The sequence below is a fragment of the Pristiophorus japonicus genome, chromosome 17, assembly GCF_044704955.1.
Source record: "Pristiophorus japonicus isolate sPriJap1 chromosome 17, sPriJap1.hap1, whole genome shotgun sequence".
Classification (NCBI taxonomy): domain Eukaryota; kingdom Metazoa; phylum Chordata; class Chondrichthyes; family Pristiophoridae; genus Pristiophorus; species Pristiophorus japonicus.
In genome coordinates, this window is record NC_091993.1 from 66,328,335 (window position 1) to 66,353,066 (window position 24,732).

Consider the following 24,732-nt stretch of genomic DNA (forward strand, 5'->3'; position numbering starts at 1 on the left):
ATTCAGCTTAATTCACTACTGAATTATGAGCCTGATATTTATCATAAGCTCCTTCTTCTGTTTCATTTTAATCTCTATGGGGCAAAAATTCAGGCCCGCCAGAAAGCTGGCACAGCTACCTTTTGTTTTGACATGTCGGGTGCGGTGAGACGGGCTTCCAATCGATTTTCTCCTCTTTTAAATTTTTTTCGCTTCGGACTGAAAGCCGGTCATAACGGTGGCGGGAGTGTGGCGGTAAGTGCTGGTGAGGGACGGAAGTGGGGGCAGGACGGAGTCTCCGCTGCTGTCACTCAGCGGCAGAGCGGTGGTGACGTCAGTGCGCGTGTGTCTCACCCCTGTTTTAAAGGGGAGAGGCTGTTGGCGGCCCGGCCGAACCCAAGGCCACAATTGTCCAACCGATCGGGAAGTCGGCCGGTAAAAAAACCCATGGCGGCCACAGCAGTGCACCCTCCCATTGAAGGGCCGTTGCGCTGCCGTGGCTCTCAGACAAGAAATCAGGTGCACCAACAGAAAAAGCTGTCGGGGACACCGCGCAGCGGATCAAGGATTTTCTGAGGTAAATTCCGCGTGGAATGGGATGGAGGTGCGGGAGATCAGCGGTACGCGCTTTGATGATGCACTTGGGGTGGTCGGCAGCAGCAGGGTGGAAGTGGGGACCGCCCGAAAAATACCCGAGTTAAATTTGGATCGTGGCGGCCATTGGACTGCAACGCGGCAATCACTCGATTCCACCGCATGGCCGCCGCAAAACTGCGGTAACAGGCTTTATCTAGACCCTGAATTTGGGGCCCTATATCTTTAATCATCCAAGATACCTTTCCTCTTCCCCTTGTGGGAATGTATCTAATCTGTATCTGAACTATCTGTGCTTTGAAGGCCTTCCAATGGGAATTTACTATTTTATCTGCAATCTTTTATTCCAATCCACCTGGGCCAGATCCCTTTTTAACCCACTGAAATTAGCCCTTCTCCAGTTGAATATTTTCACATTTGATTTTGCCTTGTCCATTTCCATAACTATTCCAAACCTAATGTATCCCAAACACTCTCCCATTGAAACATGCTCCAGTTGCCCCACTTCATTCCAGTACTGCTTCCTTCTTCATTGTCTGGAAAAATACCGATTAAGAAAGTTCTCTTGTACGCATTTCAGGAATTCCTCCACCTCTTTGCCCTTAACAGTTATTTTCCCAGTTATATTAGGATAATTGAAGTCACACATTATTACTACTCTAAAGGTCTTGCAACTTTTGGCAATTTTCCTGCAGATTTGCTGCTCTATTTCCTTTCCACTATTTGGTGGCCTATAGTATACAACCAGTAGCATAATAGCACCTCTATTTTTCCTTAATTCTAACCAAATAAATTCAGTCTTTGAACCCTCAAGTACATCATCTTTTTCTTGTGCTATGACAGTATCTTTGATCAATATTTATAACCCCTCCTTTCTTTCCTTCCCTATTTTTCTTGAATATATTGTAGCCAGGAATATTAAGTGCCCATTCCTTCCCTTGTTTGAGGCAGGTCTCAAACAAGGCGATAATAGACTGATGAACAAGGTCAGAGAATGCGGAGTCATTGGACAAGTAGCAGAATGGATAGCTAGCTGGCTTCAAGACAGAAAGCAGAGAGTAGGGGTAAAAGGTAGCTATCACAGTGGCAGAAGGTTGGTAGTGGTGTTCCACAAGGATCAGTGCTGGGACCATTGTTGTTCACAATTTACATTAACGATTTAGACTTTGCAATCAAAAACACAATTTCTAAATTGCAGATGACACCAAAGTGGGGGCATGGTCAATTCTGAGGAGTTCTGCAACAAATTACAGGATGATATTAATAAACTTTCAGAATGGGCATGTATTTGGCAAATGAAGTTCACCATAGATAAATGTGAGATATTACATTTTGGTAGGAAGAATAGGGAGGTCACTTATTACCTGAAGGGTGCGAGTATAGGTGGGGTAGAGGAACAAAGGGATCTCGGAGTACAAATACACAAAGCACTAAAAGTTGCAACACAGGTTAGCAAGGCCATAAAAAAAGCAAACCAAGCACTGGGGTTTATTTCTCGAGGTATAGAGGCTGAACTTGGTGGACCCGCTGCCGCCGAGTTTTCAGGGCAGTCTCCTCTCCGAGCGAGTTTGGTGGAGGTCTCCCGCCGGCGAGGAGGGAAGACCGCTGGGGACCGTCCGCTGACATCCGCTGGCGCACAACTCACGTAAGTGTCCTTCCGCCCGCCGAACTGTCAGTTTGGTGCGGGCGGGAGTCCGCTGCAGCAGGGGAGAGGACCATTGTGTGAAGGCAGGTTTAACCTCAATGGTAAGTATGAAGACCTGCAAAAAAAGGTCAGTAAACTTTTCTTATTTTTATTCTAGCGATTCAGGTGGATGTGGTCCCCTGAAGGTTTTCCAGTGTATTTTTTTAATTTTTGGAAATTTTAATTTTTATCTGCTCCCCCCTCCCTGGGCCCGACTCAATCCTCAGTGGTACTTTGCTGAGGGTTGCATTTGCCGCCGCGATTGGGATCTCCTGCCCGCTTTCGCCCAGATTCATGGTGTGAGTCCTTTTTTTGCCGCTGGATGGTCTTTCCAGGACTTTTTCATGAAAGTTCCACCGAAAATACTGTCAGGATCTCAGCGGTCCTTTGGGCGGCACTTAGCTTCCACCAGGTTCGGGGCCTATATAGAATTTTGATTCTATAACATACCCAGGGTTGGTGATGGAAGTATCTGGGACATTGGCTGAAAAGTATGATTCAGTGAGTATGATTATGTCAGGCCGTTGCTTGAGTAGTCTGCGGGACAGCTCTACTAATTTTAGCACGTCTCCAGATGTTGGTGAGGAGGACTTTGCAGGGTCGAGTGGGCTGGGTGTGCCGTTGTCGTGTCCGTAGCCAGTGGTCCATCCAGTTTTATTCTTCTTATTGTTGTTTCTTGGTTGTAGTAGTTTGTTACAACTGAGTGGCTTACTAGGCCATTTCAGAGGGCCAAATTGCTGTGAGTCTGGAGTCACATATAGGCCAGACCAAGTAAGGATGACAGATTTCCTAAAGGAAGTTAGTGAACCAGATGGGTTTTTACAACAATCAAATAGGTTCATAGTCACCATTACTGATACTAGCTTTTTAGTCCATATTTATTTAATTAATTGAATTTAAATTCCCCAGCTGCAGTGGATTTGAATTCACATCTCTGGGTCATCTGGATTACTAGTCCAGTAATATTACCACTATGCTACCATTCTCTTACTTTACCTAGAACACAGGAAATGTCATACAAGTATTCCAGAGACCAAGTTGTCTGAGGTCATTTTTAATATGAATTTACCATATTTAAAGTCTCATAAAATTAAAGACAAAAGAATCTCCACTTTTGTCACAATCGTTCATGTGAATATCAAGTTCTGTTTAATTAGAGTTAAATTCATTTCAAATTTAGAATAGATTATATTTTTACTGTTATTCAATCTAACGGAGCTTTTACTGGAATCTCTATGCTAGCTTTTCTAGTGAGTAGCCCATAAAAGTTAGCTTAATTTGCATAAAAGGCAATGCACCCTTTCCGAAAAATGGGGTTGCTAGTTTAACGTATGAACAGCATCATGTCACTATCCCGAGGGCAGGTAAGTGAAGTCTAACATCCAGCAGTGTAGCAATGCTAACAGGAAATCTATAAAGGTGAGTTATTGATTTGCAAGTCAAATATACAGGATGATCAGATGAAAGGGATACAATCATAAGGTTTTCTATGAGAGGGTCTATATTCCTGCAGGAAAACTCATCATTTTGCTACACCTTTTGTCACTTAGCTCAGCACGGGAACTTGTGTGTAATCTATTACCCATTTTTTATATTTTACAGGATAAATTTGGAAATTGAAGAAAATTACTAGCTTCTGTACATAAAAAGCAGTAAAAGGCAATAACATGAGACCGGGTATTTGGCCTACTCTGTTTACTCTATACGTTATCCTCTTAATATTAATAAGTAGAATGAATTCTACTCAAGCAACAGAGCAAAAGGTTTCTGCCACAAATGCTTCTCTTGGTAGTGATGGTAATTCATCTGAAGATCTTAATACAACTGCTACTTCTAACAACCCCTTTGTAACTGGATCCAATCAGACAGGGGCAATGTCACTTTCCACATCCAAACAGAACATGACCACCTTAGCCCCTGGGACTATTGTCACCACATCAACCAATCCAATGAAGCCCTCTGCACCTGATAGTTCTCAGCCTCCCATGACACCGATAGCCACAGTTCAAACAATAACACCACCCCATGTTTCAAGTCACAGCACACCTGAGTCCTCTGCAAGTACAACAGTTAATTCAACAGCTACAAAGAGCCAAGTTACTACAAGGAGTCAAGTCTCGTCATCAATATCAACACCTATACTGAAGCCTACACAAACAGACTCTGCTGTAACAAGTAGGCAACCAAGCAGCACTGCTGTCACACAGCCTCCTACAAGCTCATTGTATTCAATCCTAACCATTGGAACTTCAGGTAAGACCTAACTTCTGCCAGAAACACAATGGAATCAGATATTTAAAAGGACAAAAGCAAACTATTGCGGATGCTGGAAATCTGAAATAAAAACAGAAAATGCTGAATGATCATCAAACTGAACGTTAACTTTGTTTCTATCTCCACAGATGCTACCTGGCCTGCTGAATATTTCCAGCATTTTCTGTTTTTATTTAAGAGGACAGATAGCTATGTTTCAGGATTTGTTGATCATTTTTCCACTGTAAGGTTTGGAATAAAGAATGACTTTTAATGTTCAGTTTATAAAAGCAATGGTTATTCTCACGAGTTTTTAATAAAAGGCACCCAAATGAAACACAGTATTTCTCCAATTAATCCATTGTTTTCGTCCAATTAATCCACAGTATTTCTCCAATTAATCCATAGCACTCCACCATTTAGTAAACGCTGTTTCTTTCTCAACGTACTCTATTGTATTCTAATTAATCAACCAATTAACTTAAAATATACCTTCACTTTACTCAAAATGTTCCTCTAATTTTTATTGAAGTATCCATATTTATTTTGAAGTACTGAAATTTGTTATTTATTTAAAAAATATGAATACGAAGCTATTCTTTTTTCAATATAAATCTTGAAAGTCATCAAAATACCATAGTCTGGAAATTATTGTTAGTCATATCATCAGTGGTTATTAATGGAAGCATCAAACTATTTAAGATAGACAAGTTAATGTCATTGCTAAAATAACAGATGGAGGAATGTAATATGAGCATCTTAAATATTCATCCTCTGATATCTTTTCTGGCCTCGTGCATAATTAAATATGTTTGCAATCTGTGTCACACCTCCTAGTAATAAATGTTGCAGCTAACATTTCCCCAATGTGGCAGATCTGCTAGTACTAATTGATTATGATAAGTAACTATGTCAAAATTCTATTTATTCCTGTCTCCATTATCTCAAAAGACAGTGGGAACTGGGTTTTTAAAGCAACAGTAAGACTATTTCAGATAAAATGATTGTGTACGTGCGTTTTTTGTGTGGATGGAAATCGATGTCTCGTGGTATTGTTTACTGTGAGTCAGAGGATTTGCTGTTGTATAACACAAGGGGGACAGAAATTGGCCAGCCTTGCGCACGTTTTTTCGGCGACATTTGGCCATTTTTGCCGGTAAAATGTACTCACTTAAATTGGCCAAAGTTAACGATTTTGAAATATCGCCAAAAAGCGGATCGACGACGTGCAATACCATAAAAACTGCGACCGCTTAAAATTGGCCATTTGGCACACCCGTACTCTGCGGAAGGAGCAGCGTGGCAGCCTAGCCCAATAGTCTGTGTGGCCCCCGGCCTGCGAGCACCATCGGAGTTGGCTGGGGAGCGGAAAGAGCAGCGTGGCAGCATACCACTCCAGGGAGCAGCACGTGCTGGAGCAGGAGAGCAATGGCAGCGAAGAGGGACATCATCAAGGTCCAGGTCGGTGATTGGAGCAGGGGCAGATACTGCAGGAGCGGCGAGGTCGTGGCAAAGGAGCGGCGAGAGATTGTAGAGGGATATGATCGGGGCCCAGGAGAGGTGTGAGTTCGGGGCCCAGAAGAGGCGAGGGCCCAGAGTCAGCACGGGCCAGTCCACACTGCGATATGTGTGCGCACTAGGTCCATGCAGCAGAGCAGGACTCCAGTCGGCTTGGTTAATCCTTGCCACTGGACCAAGAACAAACTCTGTCAAGCCCGTGTGGTGGCTGGTGTGCAACGGCCACCACACGTTAAAAAAATCTAAGCACAGGCATCTTCCACTGTTCAAGAATTAGTTCGGACCTGAAATTTTAGGTCCATCATTGAAACACCTGTGAACTTTTTGACATGGAAGCAAGTCATCCTCGATTCGAGGGACTACCAATGACTCAGGGTGATAAAAAACGCCCAAGAAAAGCTTACGCTGAAGCCCCAGAAACAGCGGTAGGTATGAAAACCTACAAAAAAGGTAAGTTGAAGTTTTTATTTTAAAATTCTTTTTCAGCTATTCATTAGTTAAGTGTACAGTGAATGTTTTTTGATTTTTAATTTTTAAAATTTTTGCCATTTTTTTTGTGTGTTTTCTCCCCTCCCAGGGCTTGTATTTTTGGCGGTAATAGGCCTCAGTCCAAAGTTGGCGAGGACCGCAGTTTCCACCGTGAATCCGCGTGCAATGCCGATTTTTACCGTTGGGTGCATTTTTTTGCCAATTTTACCCCCTTAAAAAATGGTGACGATTTTTAGTGGTATTTTTTCTGTAAAATGACGGGAAAAAAATGATATCGCCAAAAACTGTCTTTTTAGCCCTAGGGATGTTTATGTGATGTTTGGGTGGAGATAAGGAATAATAAAGAGAAAAAGTCACTGGTGGGCATAGTCTATAGGCCCTCTTACAGTAGCTACACTGTTGGACGGAGTATAAATCAAGAAATAATGGAGGCTTGTAATAAAGGAACAGCAATAATCACGAGTGACTTTAACCTTCATATTGATTGGACAAAGCAAATTGGCCAGGATAGCCTTGAGAAAGAGTTCATAGAGTGTATCCAGGATAGTTTCCTTGAACAATACGTTGCGGAACCAACCAGGGGGCAGGCTATCTCAGATCTAGTACTGTGTAATGAGGCAGGATTAATCAATGATTTTGTGGTAAAAGATCCTCTAGGAATGAGTGACCATAATATGGTTGAATTTCAAATTCAGTTGGAGGGTGAGAAAGTTGGTTAGAAACATAGAAACATAGAAACATAGAAAGTAGGTGCAGGAGTAGGCCATTTGGCCCTTCAAGCCTGCACCACCATTGAATATGATCATGGCTGATCATGCAACTTCAGTACCTCATTCCTGCTTTCTCTCCATACCCCTTGATCCCTTTAGCCCTAAGGGTCACATCTAACTCCCTTTTGAATATATTGAACAAACTGGCCTCAACAACTTTCTGTGTTAGAGAATTCCATAGGTTCACAATTCTCTGAGTGAAGAAGTTTCTCCTCATCTCGATCCTAAATGGCTTACCCCTTATCCATAGATTGTGACCCCTGGTTCTGGACTTCCCCAACATTGGGAAAATTCTTCCTGCATCTAACCTGTCCAATCCCGTCAGAATTTTATATGTTTCTGTGAGATCCCCTCTCATTCTTCTAAATTCCAGTGAATATAAGTCTAGTCGATCCATTCTTTCTTCATATATCAGTCCTGCCATCCCGGGAATCAGTCTGGTGAACCTTCGCTGCACTCCCTCAATAGCAAGAATGTCCTTCCTCAGATTAGGAAACCAAAACTGAACATAATATTCAAGGTGTGGCCTCACCATGGCCCTGTACAGCTGCAGTAAGACCTCCCTGCTCCTATACTCAAATCCTCTCGCTATGAAGGCCAACATGCCATTTGCCTTCTTCACTGCCTGCTATACTTGCATGCCAACTTTCAATGACTGATCTGCCATGACACCAGGTCTCGTTGCACCTCCCCTTTTCCTAATCTGTCACCATTCAGATAATATTCTGCCTTCCTGTTTTTGCCACCAAAGTGGATAACCTCACATTATACTGCATCTGCCATGCATTTGTCCATTCAAACCAGAATCCTAAGATTTAATAAAGGAGACTACAAAGGTATGAGGGCAGAGTTGGCTAAAATGGATTGGGAAAATAGACTAAAGAATGGGATGGTTGATGAGCAGTGGCAGACATAGAAACATAGAAACTAGGTACAGGAGTAGGCCATTTGGCCCTACGAGCATGCACCGCCATTCAATAAGATCATGGCTGATCATTCCCTCAGTACCCATTTCCTGCTTTCTCTCCATACCCCTTGATCCCCTTAGCCGTAAGGGCCATATCTAACTCCCTCTTGAATATATCCAATGAACTGGCATCAACAACTCTGCGGCAGGGAATTCCGTAGGTTAACAACTCTCTGAGTGAAGAAGTTTCTCCTCATCTCAGTCCTAAATGGCCTACCCTTTTTCCTAAGACTATGTCCCCTGGTTCTGGACTTCCCTAACATCGGGAACATTCTTCCCACATCTAACCTGTCCAGTCCCATCAGAATCTTAACATTTCTATGAGATCCCCTCTCATCCTTCTAAACTCCAGTGAATAAAGGCCCAGTTGATCCAGTCTCTCCTTATATGGCAGTCCAGCCATCCCTGGAATCAGTCTGGTGAATCTTCACTGCACTCCCTCAATAGCAAGAACGTCCTTCCTCAGATTAGGAGACCAGAACTGAACACAATATTCCAGGTGAGGCCTCACTAAGGCCCTGTACAACTGCAGTAGACCTCCCTGCTCCTATACACAAATCCCCTAGCTATGAAGGCCAACATATCATTTGCCTTCTTCACCGCCTGCTGTAACTGCATGCCCACTTTCAGTGACTGATGAACCATGACACCCAGGTCTCGTTGCACCTCCCCTTTTCCTAATCTGCTACCATTCAGATAATATTCTGACTTCGTGTTTTTGCCCCCAAAATGGATAACCTCACATTTATCCACATTATACTGCATCTGCCATGCATTTGCCCACTCACCTAACCTGTCCAAGTCACTCTGCAGCCTCTTAGCGTACCCCTCACAGCTCACACCGCCACCCAGTTTAGTGAAATCTGCAAACTTGGAGATATTACACTCAATTCCTTCATCTAAATCGTTAATGTATATTGTAAAGAGCTGGGGTCCCAGCACTGAGCCCTGCGGCACTCCACTAGTCACTGCCTGCCATTCTGAAAAGGACCCGTTTATCCCAACTCTCTGCTTCCTGTCTGCCAACCAGTTCTCTATCCATGTCAGTACATTACCCCCAATACCATGCGCTTTGATTTTGCACACCAATCTCTTGTGCGGGACCTTGTCGAAAGCCTTTTAAAAGTCGAAATGCACCACATCCACTGGTTTTCCCTTGTCCACTCTGCTAGTTACATCCTCAAAAAATTAACGAGATATTTCATAACTCACAACAAAAATATATCCCAATGAGAAGGAAAGACTGTAAGGGAAGCGATAACCATCCGTGGCTAACTAAGGAAATAAGGGAGGGTATCAAATTGAAAACAAAGGCATACAATGTGGCCAAGACTAGTGGGAGACCAGATGATTGGGAAATGTTTAAAAGCCAGCAGAGAATGACTAAAACTATGATTAAGAGAGGGAAGATAGATTATGAAAGTAAACTAGCATGAAATATAAAAACAGATGGTAAGAGTTTCTACAGGTACATAAAAAGGAAAAGATTGACTAAAGTAAATGTTGGTCCCCTGGAGGATGAGACTGTGGAATTAATAATGGAGAACAGGAAAATGGCAGAGACGTCGAACAAATATTTTGTCTCGGTCTTCACGGTAGAAGACACTTGGGGCCCGAACTTCATCGATGTCCCGCCCGCTGCTACCAGAGTTCCGCCGGAAATGGCCGTTTTCTTGGCGATTCCTCTGGAACCGCCCATCTCCCATCAAGGATCTGCCCGGCGGAAGATTGGTGGAGAAGGGTTCCGCCCACATCGCAGTGTCCCACCCGTCCATGCGGATGTCAGATAATCCCCATTTTGTTCACTTTTGCTGCACTCCCACTGACCTGCCGCCCACCAGAAGGACTGCTCTGGAAAGCAGGTCTGAGCTGGGCGGCAGTGGGTCAGCAATCGCACATCAGGCAGGAGGCAGCAGTGTGAGTGGCATCAATCAGGAGAGCGGGAGGGAGGGAGAGAGGGAGGTAGCAGTATTATCAGCATCAATCGAGAGGGAGGGAACTGTGTGATCGGCATCAATCCGGAGGGAGGGAGGCAGCAGTATTCTTGGCATCAATCAGGAGAGAGGTAGGAAGGGAGGGAGGCAGCAGTATTATCAGCATCAATCAGGAGGGAGGGAGGGAGCTGTGCGAATGGCATCAATCCGGAGGGAGGGAGGCAGCAATATTATCGGCAGCAATTGGGAGGGAGGGAACTAGGTGAGCAGCATCAATGGGCTGCCATTCACTTACTCTAGTTTACAGAGTTGCAGAGCAGACCTTAAGGCTTGCACTTCAACCCTCTTTTTGCGAGGCCAAAGATGGAGGAGTGCCATCCCTGAGATGACATGGTCATCAGTTACATTGCAGTACATTGTGCGAGACAATTAATGAATCAGCTTGGAATTACAACATGTGAGACGCTGAACACTTGTCACTCATAATAATTTTCCATTTGCCACTGGCCTTCTCAATGAAGGACTTTCAACAAGGTGCAACAAAAAAGCCTCCATCAGCTTAGACACATTTCAGTCGGTTTTATCACATCCAATTTAAACATCACTATCAGCAAGAAAATAATGCAACATTACAGAGAAACATAGAAAATAGATGCAGGAGTAGGCCATTCGGCCCTTCTAGCCTGCACCGCCATTCAATGAGTTCATGGCTGAACATGTAACTTCAGTACCCCATTCCTGCTTTCTCGCCATACCCCTTGATCCCCCGAGTAGTAAGGACTTCATCGAACTCCTTTTTGAATATATTTAGTGAATTGGCCTCAACAACTTTCTGTGGTAGAGAATTCCACAGGTTCACCACTCTCTGGGTGAAGAAGTTCCTCCTCATCTCGGTTCTAAATGGCTTACCCCTTATCCTTAGACTGTGTCCCCTGGTTCTGGACTTCCCCAACATTGGGAACATTCTTCCTGTATCTAACCTGTCGAACCCTGTCAGAATTTTAAATGTTTCTATGAGGTCCCCTCTCATTCTTCTGAACTCCAGTGAATACAAGCCCAGTTGATCCAGTCTTTCTTGATAGGTCAGTCCCTCCATTCCCGGGAATCAGTCTGGTGAACCTTCGCTGCACTCCCTCAATAGCAAGAATGTCCTTCCTCAGGTTAGGAGACCAAAACTGTACACAATACTCCAGGTGTGGCCTCACCAAGGCCCTGTACAACTGTCGCAACACCTCCCTGCCCCTGTACTCAAATCCCCTCGCTATGAAGGCCAACATGCCATTTGCTTTCTTAACCGCCTGCTGCACCTGCATGCCAACCTTCAATGACTGATGTACCATGACACCCAGGTCTCTTTGCACCTCCCCTTTTCCTAATCTGTCACCATTCAGATAATAGTCTGTCTCTCTGTTTTTACCACCAAAGTGGATAACCTCACATTTATCCACATTATACTTCATCTGCCATGCATTTGCCCACTTGCCTAACCTATCCAAGTCGCTGTGCAGCCTCATAGCATCCTCCTCGCAGCTCACACTGCCACCCAACTTAGTGTCATCCGCAAATTTGGAGAAACTACATTTAATCCCCTCGTCTAAATCATTAATGTACAGTGTAAACAGCTGGGCCCCAGCACAGAACCTTGCGGTACCCCACTAGTCACTGCCTGCCATTCTGAAAAATCCCCATTTACTCCTACTCTTTGCTTCCTGTCTGACAACCAGTTCTCAATCCATGTCAGCACACTACCCCCAATCCCATGTGCTTTAACTTTGCACATTAATCTCTTGTGTGGGACCTTGTCGAACGCTTTCTGAAAGTCCAAATATACCACATCAACTGGTTCTCCCTTGTCCACTCTACTGGAAACATCCTCAAAAAATTCCAGAAGATTTGTCAAGCATGATTTCCCTTTCACAAATCCATGCTGACTTGGACCTATCATGTCACCTCTTTCCAAATGCAGTGCGATGACATCCTTAATAATTGATTCCATCATTTTACCCACTACCGATGTCGGGCTGACCGGTCTATAATTCCCTGTCATCTCTCTCCCTCCTTTTTTAAAAAGTGGGGTTACATTGGCTACCCTCCACTCCAAAGGAACTGATCCAGAGTCAATGGAATGTTGGAAAATGACTGTCAATGCATCCACTATTTCCAAGGCCACCTCCTTAAGTACTCTGGGATGCAGTCCAACAGGCCCTGGGAATTTATCGGCCTTCAATCCTATCAATTTCCCCAACACAATTTCCTGACTAATAAGGATTTCCCTCAGTTCCTCCTCCTTACTAGACCCTCCGACCCCTTTTATATCCGGAAGGTTGTTTGTGTCCTCCTTAGTGAATACCGAACCAAAGTACTTGTTCAACTGGTCCGCCATTTCTTCATTCCCCGTTATGACATCCCCTGATTCTGACTGCAGGGGACCTTCGTTTGTCTTTACTAACCTTTTTCTCTTTACATATCTATAGAAACTTTTGCAATCCATCTTAATGTTCCCTGCAAGCTTCTTCTCGTACTCCATTTTCCCTGCTCTAATCAAACCGTTTGTCCTCCTCTGCTGAGTTCTAAATTTCTCCCAGTCCCCGGGTTCGCTGCTATTTCTGGCCAATTTGTATGCCACTTCCTTGGCTTTAATACTATCCCTGATTTCCCTTGATAGCCACGGTTGAGCCACCTTCCCTTTTTTATTTTTACGCCAGACAGGAATGTACAATTGTTGTAGTTCATCCATGCGGTCTTTCAATGTCTGCCATTGCCCATCCACAGTCAACCCCTTAAGTATCATTCGCCAATCTATCCTAGCCAATTCACGCCTCATACCTTCAAAGTTAGCCTTCTTTAAGTTCTGGACCATGGTCTCTGAATTAACTGTTTCATTCTCCATCCTAATGCTGAATTCCACCATATTATGGTCACTCTTCCCCAAGGGGCCTCGCACAACGAGATTGCTAATTGATCCTCTCTCATTACACAACACCTAGTCTAAGATGGCCTCCCCCATTGTTGGTTGGTCGACATATTGGTCTAAAAAACCACCCCTTATGCACTCCAGGAAATCCTCCTCCACCGTATTGCTTCCAGTTTGGTTAGCCCAATCTATGTGCATATTAAAGTCACCCCCCCCATTATAACTGCTGCACCCTTATTGCATGCACCCCTAATTTCCTGTTTGATGCCCTCCCCAACATCACTACTACTGTTTGGAGGTCTGTACACAACTCCCACTAACGTTTTTTGCCCTTTGGTGTTCTGCAGCTCTACCCATATAGATTCCACATCATCCAAGCTAATGTCCTTCCTAACTATTGCCTTAATCTCCTCCTTAACCAGCAATGCTACCCCACTTCCTTTTCCTTTTATTCTATCCTTCCTGAATGTTGAATACCCCTGGATGTTGAGTTACCAGCCCTGATCATCCTGGAGCCACGTCTCCGTAATCCCAATCACATCATATTTATTAACATCTATTTGCACAGTTAATTCATCCACCTTATTGTGGAATCTCCTTGCATTAAGACACAAAGCCTTCAGGCTTGTTTTTTTAACACCCTTTGTCCTTAGAATTTTGCTGTACAATGGCCCTTTTTGTTCTTTGCCTTGGGTTTCTCTGCCCTCCACTTTTCCTCATCTCCTTTCTGTCTTTTGCTTTTGCCTCCTTTTTGTTTCCCTCTGTCTCCCTGCATTGGTTCCCATCCCCCTGCCATATTAGTTTAACTCCTCCCCAACAGCACTAGCAAACACTCCCCCTAGGACATTGGTTCCGGTCCTGCCCATGTGCAGACCGTCCAGTTTGTACTGGTCCCACCTCCCCCAGAACCGGTTCCAATGCCCCGGGAATTTGAATCCCTCCCTGCTGCACATCTGCTCAAGCCACTTATTCATCTGCGCTATCCTGCGATTCCTACTCTGACTAGCACGTGGCACTGGTAGCAATCCCGAGATTACTGCTTTTGAGGTCCTACTTTTTAATTTAGCTCCTAGCTCCTTAAATTCATTTCGTAGGACCTCATCCCTTTTTTTACCTATGTCGTTGGTACCAATGTGCACCACGACAACTGGCTGATCTCCCTCCCTTTTTAGAATGTCCTGCACCCGCTCCGAGACATCCTTGACCCTTGCACCAGGGAGGCAACATACCATCCTGGAGTCTCGGTTGCGGCCGCAGAAACGCCTATCTATTCCCCTTACAATTGAATCCCCTATCACTATCGCTCTCCCACTCTTTTTCCTGCCCTCCTGTGCAACAGAGCCAGCCACGGTGCCATGAACTTGGCTGCTGCTGCCCTCCCCTGATGAGTCATCCCCCTCAACAGTACCCAAAGCAGTGTATCTGTTTTGCAGAGGGATGACCACAGGGGACCCCTGCACTACCTTCCTTGCACTGCTCTTCCTGTTGGTCTTCCATTCCCTTTCTGGCTGTGGACCCTTTCCCTGCGATACGACCAACTCGCTACACGTGCTACTCACGTCATTCTCAGCATCGTGGATGCTCCAGAGTGAATCCACCCTCAGCTCCAACTCCGCAACGCGGTCCGTCAGGAGCTGGAGGAGGATACACTTCCCACACACGTAGTCGTCAGGAACACTGGTGTCGTCCCTGAGTTCCCACATGGTACAGGAGAAGCATAACACGTGACCGAGCTGTCCTGCCATGACTTAACCCTTAGATAGGCAACAACAATGCTAAAGTTTACTCACTGTTATAGAAGAGAAAAAAGAAAACTACTCACTAATCACCAGCCAATCACTTACCCCCTTGGCTGTGACATCACCTTTTGATTTCTTTCTACTTCTTTTTTGCCTTCTCTCCCCGCTGCAGCTGCACAGGTACGCCTTTCGCTGCCGCTGAGCCTTTATAGCCCTCATCAACGCCAGGAACTCCCGCCTCTCGGACTGCCGCTGCCTCTCGCTGCCGCTGAGTCTTTATAGGCCTCACCAACGCCAAGAACTCCCGCCTCTCGGACTGCCGCCGCCTCTCGCTGCCGCTGAGCCTTTATAGGCCTCACCAACGCTTTTTGATAAAGGTCCCACATGGCAGTTTGGTCGCGAAAGTAAAAGCCCATGGGATCCAGGGCAAAGTGGCAAGTTGAATCCAAAATTGGCTCAGAGGCAGGAAGCAAAGGGTAATGGTTGATGGGTGTTTTTGTGACTGGAAGACTGTATCCAGTGGGGTTCTGCAGGGCTCAGTGCTGGGTCCCTTTCTTTTTGTGGTATATATCAATGACTTGGACTTGAATGTTAGAGGTATGATTAAGAAGTTTGCAGATGGCACTAAAATAGGCTATGTGATTGATAATGAAGAAGAAAGCTGCGGACTGCAGGAAGATATCAATGTACTGATCAGGTGGGCAGAACAGTGGCAAATGAAATCTGGATAAGTGTGAGGTAATGCATTTAGGAACGTCTAACAAGGCAAGGGAACACACATTAAATGATACGACACTGAAAAGTGTAGAGGAACAAAAGGACCTTGGAGTGCTGGTCCACAGACCCCTGAAGATAGCAGGCCAGGTAGAGAAGGTGGATAAGAAGGCATATGGAATGCTTGCATTTATTAGTTGGGGCATGGAATATAAGAGCAAGGACATTATGCTTGAACTGTATAAAACACTGGTTAGGCCGCAGCTGGAATACTGTGTGCAGTTCTGGTCACCACACTGCAGGAAAAATGTGATTGCACTGGAAATGGTGCCGAGGAGATTTATAAGAATGTTGCCTGGACTGGAGAATTTTGGCTATGAGGAAAGATTGGAGATGTTGGGTCTGTTTTCTTTGGAACAGAGGAGGCTAAGGGGAGTCCTGATTGAGGTGTATAAAGTTATGAGGGGCCTAGATAGAGTGGATAGGAAGGACCTGTTTCCCTTGGCAGAGGGGTCAAAAACCAGGGGGCATAGATTTAAAATAATTGGGGGAAGGTTTAGAGCAGATATGAGGGGAAATTTCTTCACCCAGAGGGTGGTGGGGGTCTGGAACTCACTGCTTGAAAGGGTGGTAGAGGCAGAACCCCTCACCACATTTAAAAAATACTTGGATGTGCACTTAAAGTGCAGTAACCTACAGGGCTACGGACCAAGTGCTGGAAAGTGGGATTAAGCTGGATAGCTCTTGGTCGGCCGGCGGGACACGATGGGCCGAAATGGCCTCCTTCTGTGCTGTAAATTTCTATGATTCTATGAGGACATGGTCAGGCTGGTTAAATGGGTGGACATGTGGCAGATGAAATTTAATGCAGGAAAGTGTGACATGATACATTTTGGTAGAAAGAATGAGAAGAGGAAATATAAACTAAAGGGTAGAATCCTAAAGGAGGTGCATGAAAAGAGAGACCTAGGGGTATACGTGCACAAATTGTTGAAGGTGGCAGGGCAGGTTGAGAAAGCAGTTTAAAAAGCTTACAGGATCCTGGGCTTCATGAATAGAGGTATAGAGTACAAATGCGTGGAAATTATGGTGAACGGTGAACCTGTATAAAACACTGGCCTCAACTGGAGTATTGTGTCCAATTCTGGGCACCGCACTTTAGGAAGGATGTGAAGGCCTTAGAGAGGGGCAGAAAAGATTTATGAGAATGATTCCAGGGGCAAAGGACTTCAGTTATGTGGTTAGACTGGAGAAGCTGGGGTTGTTCTCCTTAGAGCAGAAAAGATTGAGAGGAAATTTGATAGAGGTGTTCAAAGTCACGAGAGATCTGGACAGAGTAGATGGAGAGAAACTGTTCCCATTGGCGGAAGAGTCGAGAACCAGAGGACACAGATTTAAGGTGATTGGCAAAAGAACCAAAAGTGACACAAGAAAAAACTTTTTTTACGCAGCGAGTGGTTAGGATCTGGAATGCACTGCCTGAAATGGTGGTGGAGGCAGATTCAATCATGGCTTTCAAAAGGAAGTTGGATAAGAACCTGAAAGTGTAATATATAGCTCCACCTAGTGGACTACTTTGTAGTCTGTGTGTTTGTGATGTCGTAGAGAATATACCACAGAAAGAAAAAATTTTGCAGGACTTACGGAGTAAGTGGGTAAGTGGGACTAGCTGAGGGACTCTTGCAGAGAGCTGTCACGGGCTCGGTGGGCCGAATGGCTTCTTCTGTACTGTAACCATTCTATGATTCACAGTAAGTTCCACACCATTACCTCTCTCATAGTTTAGCACAGCATTTGCAAACTATTTATGTTCTACTATACGAATAGCCAGCTCATCTCATCAACTAGTGTAAAAATATCTGATGCATCACTGCTAACATTTGCTTGTTCCTTTACTGTTTAATAAATGTATTGAGCAGTTAAAGCCCTTAAGCCTCCAGAAGGTATCCTGAATGATACCAGGGCTGAGAGGGTTAACTTATGAAGACAGAATAAAAAAGATTGAGGAGTGATTTGATCAAGGTGTTTAAAATGTTAAAAGGATTTCGTAGGATAGATATGAGGAAACTATTTCCTCTGGTGGGGGTTGTCATGTATGTAACCACAATGTAACACCACTGTATTACTGTATACACTCAACCTAGATGCACACCTTGACCACAAGGGGTGAACTCGTGGGAGACACTCCTTACCTGATCACATAGGTATAAAAAGGGAGGTCCCACGCAGGGCCATCGTCTTTGGAGTCCTGTAAATAAAGAGAGCAGGTCACAGAGTGACCTTGTCCCCAGAATGTGCCTTGTGTGGTTTCATGCTGTAAAGTAAGGACTTTACATTGGCGGCGAGAAATGGGAATTCACGGAACACGAGAATGGCCACAGGTAGCAGAGAGGAATGGTACTGTGTTGGGGAAGACTGGGCCGATTTTGTCGAGAGGCGTCAGCAAAGCTTCGTTACGAAAGAATGGCTGGGGGATGCAGCGGCCGACAAGCGAAGGGCTCATCTTTTGACCAGCTGCGGACCAAAGACTTACGCGCTCATGAAGGACTTACTAGCACCCGAAAAGCCGGCGGACAAAACCTTTGAAGATCTTACCAAATTGATCAGGGAGCACCTCAAACCGGCGATTAGCATACATATGGCCCAACACAGATTCTACACCCACCGACGTCGTGAAGGACAGAGCATACCGGACTTTGTAGCGGACCTCCGACATTTGGCCAGCCTCTGTAAGTTCACAGATGCTTGCAGGGAGATGCTAAGGGACTTCTTTATCGAGGGCATCGGTCATGTGGGAATTTTCCGCAAATTAATTGAGACCAATGATATGACCTTGGAAGCGGCAGCGTTGATGGCTCAAACTTTCATGGCGGGGGAGGAAGAGACGAAAATAATATACACGCGCAATTCTGCCTCTAACGCGGCGATGGATCAGGGAGTCAACATCATCAATACGACTCATAACCCCGCAGGCAGGCAGAGGCAGTCCGACATTCCCCAGGCAGCAATCGACCCCAGAGTAGGACTTCAGAGACAATGGCAGGCTGAATGGACATTCACACCATCACAGTGGACAATGCGGCCCGGGATGGGGCCATTAACAGCCAATAATAGGGTACTTAAGAGCAGTCAAAGGGACAACCAGCGCGGAATGCTTGGCCATAGTCCCTTTGTTCCAACAATGGAAACTTTAACTCATGCTGGAGGTGTGGGGAAGACACTCAGCTAGACCTTGCAGATTTCAACAGTTTGTCTGCAGGAACTGCAATCTCAGTGCCCATTTAGCTCGAATGTGCAGGAAGTCTGCAACCAGACTAACATATGAGGTGGATGGACCAGAAGAGGGTTCTTTGAGGCAGGATGTCTTTTGCGGCAAATTGATGGACGCCGAGGTTCAGCGGGTCCAGGTGGTGAATATTCACAGTTCATACACCAGAATGCCACCAATGATGATGAGGGTTTTATTAAACGGTATCCATGTACGCATGGAGCTGGACACTGGGGCCAGCCAGTCACTCACGGGAATTCAGCAATTTGAGAAGCTATAGCCACTTAAAGCCAGCAGACCTAAATTAGCACGCATCGAGACACAATTACGGACTTACACTAAAGAAATCATTCCGGTGCTAGGCAGTGCAATGTTGGCTGTCACACACAATGGGTTAGTGAATCGGCTGCCGCTCTGTATTGTCCCAGGCAATGGTCCCGCACTGTTGGCAGGAGTCGAGAGAGGCAGCGGCCTATAAAAGGCTCAGCAGTCCGGGGAGCGTCGAGAGAGGCGGGAGTCGAGAGAGGCAGCGGCCTATAAAAGACTCAGCAGTCCGGGGAGCGTCGAGAGAGGCGGGAGTCGAGAGAGGCAGCGGCCTATAAAAGGCTCAGCAGTCCGGGGAGCGTCGAAAGAGGCGGGAGTCGAGAGAGGCAGCGGCCTATAAAAGGCTCAGCAGTCCGGGGAGCGTCGAGAGAGGCGGGAGTCGAGAGAGGCAGCGGCCTATAAAAGACTCAGCAGTCCGGGGAGCGTTGAGAGAGGCGGGAGTCGAGAGAGGCAGCGGCCTATAAAAGACTCAGCAGTCCGGGGAGCGTCGAGAGAGGCGGGAGTCGAGAGAGGCAGCGGCCTATAAAAGGCTCAGCAGTCCGGGGAGCGTCGAGAGAGGCGGGAGTCGAGAGAGGCAGCGGCCTATAAAAGGCTCAGCAGTCCGGGGAGCGTCGAGAGAGGCGGGAGTCGAGAGAGGCAGCGGCCTATAAAAGACTCAGCAGTCCGGGGAGCGTCGAGAGAGGCGGGAGTTGAGACACGTACCGGTGCAGCTCCAGCTGAGAGAAGTCAAAAAAGAAGTAGAAAGAAATCAAAAGGTGACGTCACAGCCAACGTGGTAAGTGATTGGCTGCTGATTGGTGAGTAGTTTTTCTTTTTCTTTATTAGTCAGTAACTTTTAACATTGTTGTCGGCAGTTTAAGTGTATCTAAGGGTTAAGTCATGGCAGGACAGCTCGGTCATGTGATATGCTCCTCCTGTACCATGTGGGAACACGGGGACAACACCAGTGTCCCTGCCGACTACATGTGCGGGAAGTGTGTCCACCTCCGGCTACTGACGGTCCGCGTTGCGGAGTTGGAGCTGAAGGTGGATTCACTCTGGAGCATCCACGATGCTGAGAATGACGTGAGTATCACATGTAGCGAGTTGGTCTTACCGCAGGAGAAGGGTCCACAGCCAGCGAGGGAATGGAAGACCAGCAGGAAGAGCAGTGCAAGGAAGGTAGTGCAGGGGTCCCCTGTGGTCATCCCACTGCAAAACAGATACACTGCTTTGAGTGCTGTTGAGGGGGATGACTCATCAGGAGTGGGCAGCAGCAGCCAAGTTCATGGCACCATGGCTGGCTCTGTTGCACAGGAGGGCAGGAAAAAGAGTGGGCGAGCGATAGTGATAGGGGATTCAATTGTAAGGGGAATAGATAGGCGTTTCTGCGGCCGCAACCGAGACTCCAGGATGGTATGTTGCCTCCCTGGTGCAAGGGTCAAGGATGTCTCGGAGCGGGTGCAGGACATTCTAAAAAGGGAGGGAGAACAGCCAGTTGTCGTGGTGCACGTTGGTACCAATGACATAGGTAAAAAAAAGGGATGAGTTCCTACGAAATGAATTTAAGGAGCTAGGAGCTAAATTAAAAAGTAGGACCTCAAAAGTAGTAATCTCGGGATTGCTACCAGTGCCACGTGCTAGTCAGAGTAGGAATCGCAGGATAGCTCAGATGAATACGTGGCTTGAGCAATGATGCAGCAGGGAGGGATTCAAATTCCTGGGGCATTGGAACCGGTTCTGGGGGAGGTGGGACCAGTACAATCCGGACGGTCTGCACCTGGGCAGAATCGGAACCAATGTCCTCGGGGGAGTGTTTGCTAGTGCTGTTGGGGAGGAGTTAAACTAATATGGCAGGGGGATGGGAACCAATGCAGGGAGATAGAGGGAAACAAAAAGGAGGCAAAAACAAAAGACAGAAAGGAGATGAGGAAAAGTGGAGGGCAGAGAAACCCAAGGCAAAGAACAAAAAGGGCCATTGTACAGCAAAATTCTAAAAGGACAGAGGGTGTTAAAAAAACAAGCCTAAAGGCTTTGTGTCTTAATGCAAGGAGTATCCGCAATAAGGTGGATGAATTAACTGTGCAAATACATGTTAACAAATATGATGTGATTGGGATTACGGAGACGTGGCTCCAGGATGAGCAGGGCTGGGAACTCAACATCCAGGGGTATTCAACATTCAGGAAGGATAGAATAAAAGGAAAAGGAAGTGGGGTAGCATTGCTGGTTAAGGAGGAGATTAAGGCAATAGTTAGGAAGGACATTAGCTTGGATGATGTGGAATCTATATGGGTAGAGCTGCAGAACACCAAAGGGCAAAAAACGTTAGTGGGAGTTGTGTACAGACCTCCAAACAGTAGTAGTGATGTTGGGGAGGGCATCAAACAGGAAATTAGGGGTGCGTGCAATAAAGGTGCAGCAGCTATAATGGGTGACTTTAATATGCACATAGATTGGGCTAACCAAACTGGAAGCAATACGGTGGAGGAGGATTTTCTGGAGTGCATAAGGGATGGTTTTTTAGACCAATATGTCGAGGAACCAACAATGGGGGAGGCCATCTTTGACTGGGTGTTATGTAATGAGAGAGGATTAATTAGCAATCTCGTTGTGCGAGGCCCCTTGGGGAAGAGTGACCATAATATGGTGGAATTCTGCATTGGGATGGAGAATGAAACAGTTAATTCAGAGACCATGGTCCAGAACTTAAAGAAGGCTAACTTTGAAGGTATGAGGCGTGAATTGGCTGGGATGGATTGGCGAATGATACTTAAGGGGTTGACTGTGGATGGGCAATGGCAGACATTTAGAGACCGCATGGATGAACTACAACAATTGTACATTCTTGTCTGGCATAGAAATAAAAAAGGGAAGGTGGCTCAACCGTGGCTATCAAGGGAAATCAGGGATAGTATTAAAGCCAAGGAAGTGGCATACAAATTGGCCAGAAATAGCAGCGAACCTGGGGACTGGGAGCAATTTAGAACTCAGCAGAGGAGGACAAAGGGTTTGATTAGGGCAGGGAAAATGGAGTATGAGAAGAAGCTTGCAGGGAACATTAAGACGGATTGCAAAAGTTTATATAGATATGTAAAGAGAAAAAGGTTAGTAAAGACAAACGTAGGTCCCATGCAGTCAGAATCAGGGGAAGTCATAACGGGGAACAAAGAAATGGCAGACCAATTGAACAAGTACTTTGGTTCGGTATTCACGAAGGAGGACACGAACAACCTTCCGGTTATAAAAGGGGTCGGGGGGTCTAGTAAGGAGGAGGAACTGAGGGAAATCCTTATTAGCCGGGAAATTGTGTTGGGGAAATTGATGGGATTGAAGGCCGATAAATCCCCAGGGCCTGATGGACTGCATCCCAGAGTACTTAAGGAGGTGGCCTTGGAAATAGTGGATGCGTTGACAGTCATTTTCCAACATTCCATTGACTCTGGATCAGTTCCTATGGAGTGGAGGGTAGCCAATGTAACCCCACTTTTTAAAAAAGGAGGGAGAGAGAAAACAGGGAATTATTGACCGGTCAGCCTGACATCGGTAGTGGGTAAAATGATGGAATCAATTATTAAGGATGTCATAGCAGTGCATTTGGAAAGAGGTGACATGATAGGTCCAAGTCAGCATGGATTTGTGAAAGGGAAATCATGCTTGACAAATCTTCTGGAATTTTTTGAGGATGTTTCCAGTAGAGTGGATAAGGGAGAACCAGTTGATGTGGTATATTTGGACTTTCAGAAGGCGTTCGACAAGGTCCCACACAAGAGATTGATGTGCAAAGTTAGAGCACATGGGATTGGGGGTAGTGTACTGACATGGATTGAGAACTGGTTGTCAGACAGGAAGCAAAGAGTAGGAGTAAATGGGTACTTTTCAGAATGGCAGGCAGTGACTAGTGGGGTACCGCAAGGTTCTGTGCTGGGGCCCCAGCTGTTTACACTGTACATTAATGATTTAGATGAGGGGATTAAATGTGGTATCTCCAAATTTGCGGATGACACTAAGTTGGGTGGCAGTGTGAGCTGCGAGGAGGATGCTGTGAGGCTGCAGAGCGACTTGGATAGGTTAGGTGAGTGGGCAAATGCATGGCAGATGAAGTATAATGTGGATAAATGTGAGGTTATCCACTTTGGTGGTAAAAACAGAGAGACAGACTATTATCTGAATGGTGACAGATTAGGAAAAGGGGAGGTGCAAAGAGACCTGGGTGTCATGGTACATCAGTCATTGAAGGTTGGCATGCAGGTGCAGCAGGCGGTTAAGAAAGCAAATGGCATGTTGGCCTTCATAGCAAGGGGATTTGAGTACAGGGGCAGGGAGGTGTTGCTACAGTTGTACAGGGCATTGGTGAGGCCACACCTGGAGTATTGTGTACAGTTTTGGTCTCCTAACCTGAGGAAGGACATTCTTGCTATTGAGGGAGTGCAGCGAAGGTTCACCAGACTGATTCCCGGGATGGCGGGACTGACCTATCAAGAAAGACTGGATCAACTGGGCTTGTATTCACTGGAGTTCAGAAGAATGAGAGGGGACCTCATAGAAACATTTAAAATTCTGACGGGGTTAGACAGGTTAGATGCAGGAAGAATGTTCCCAATGTTGGGGAAGTCCAGAACCAGAGGTCACAGTCTAAGGATAAGGGGTAAGCCATTTAGGACCGAGATGCGGAGGAACTTCTTCACCCAGAGAGTGGTGAACCTGTGGAATTCTCTACCACAGAAAGTTGTTGAGGCCAATTCATTAAATATATTCAAAAAGGAGTTAGATGAGGTCCTTACTACTAGGGGGATCAAGGGGTATGGCGAGAAAGCAGGAATGGGGTACTGAAGTTGAATGTTCAGCCATGAACTCATTGAATGGCGGTGCAGGCTAGAAGGGCCGAATGGCCTACTCCTGCACCTATTTTCTATGTTTCTATGAGCTCGTTAGCCGAGATGAACTGGAAATGGTGGGATGTTCACGCCATGTCACCTGTGGAGTGAAGTTCGTGCTCACAAGTCCTACAACAATTCGATTCACTATTTCAACCTGGCATCGGGATTTTCAAAGGCACTAAGGTAGTGATACACATCACCCTGGATGCCAGACCAGTGCACCACAAAGCCAGAACAGTGCCATATGTGATGCGCGAAAAGATCGAGCGTGAATTGGACCGGCTGTTGAGAGAGGGCATCATCTCGCCTGTTGAGTTCAGCGACTGGGCGAGTCCCACTGTTCCCGTCCTAAAAGAGGATGGCTCTGTCAGGATCTGTGGTGACTACAAGGCCACCATCAATCAGGTGTCTCTACGAGATCAATACCTGCCCCCGAGAGCGGAGGATCTCTTCGCCACGCTGGCAGGCGACAAGCTGTTCACCAAGTTGGACCTCACTTCAGCCTATATGACCCAGGAACTGGCCGATGAATCTAAACTACTGACCACCATCACCACACACAAGGGACTGTCCATTTATAACAGGTGCCCGTTTGGCATTCGTTCAGCGGCCGCAATTTTTCAACAAAACATGGAAAGCCTGCTTAAATCCATTCCTGGAACGATCGTATTCCAGGACGACATCCTCATCACGGGTCGAGACACCGAGGAACACCTCCACAACCTG

At 46.0% G+C, this 24,732-nt stretch overlaps 1 pseudogene; it reads left to right on the plus strand.

Moving 5' to 3' along the window:
* Positions 1-314: 314 nt before the first annotated feature.
* Positions 315-24,732, plus strand: part of LOC139227993 (methyltransferase-like protein 27) — an 80,521-nt pseudogene continuing 56,103 nt past the window's right edge.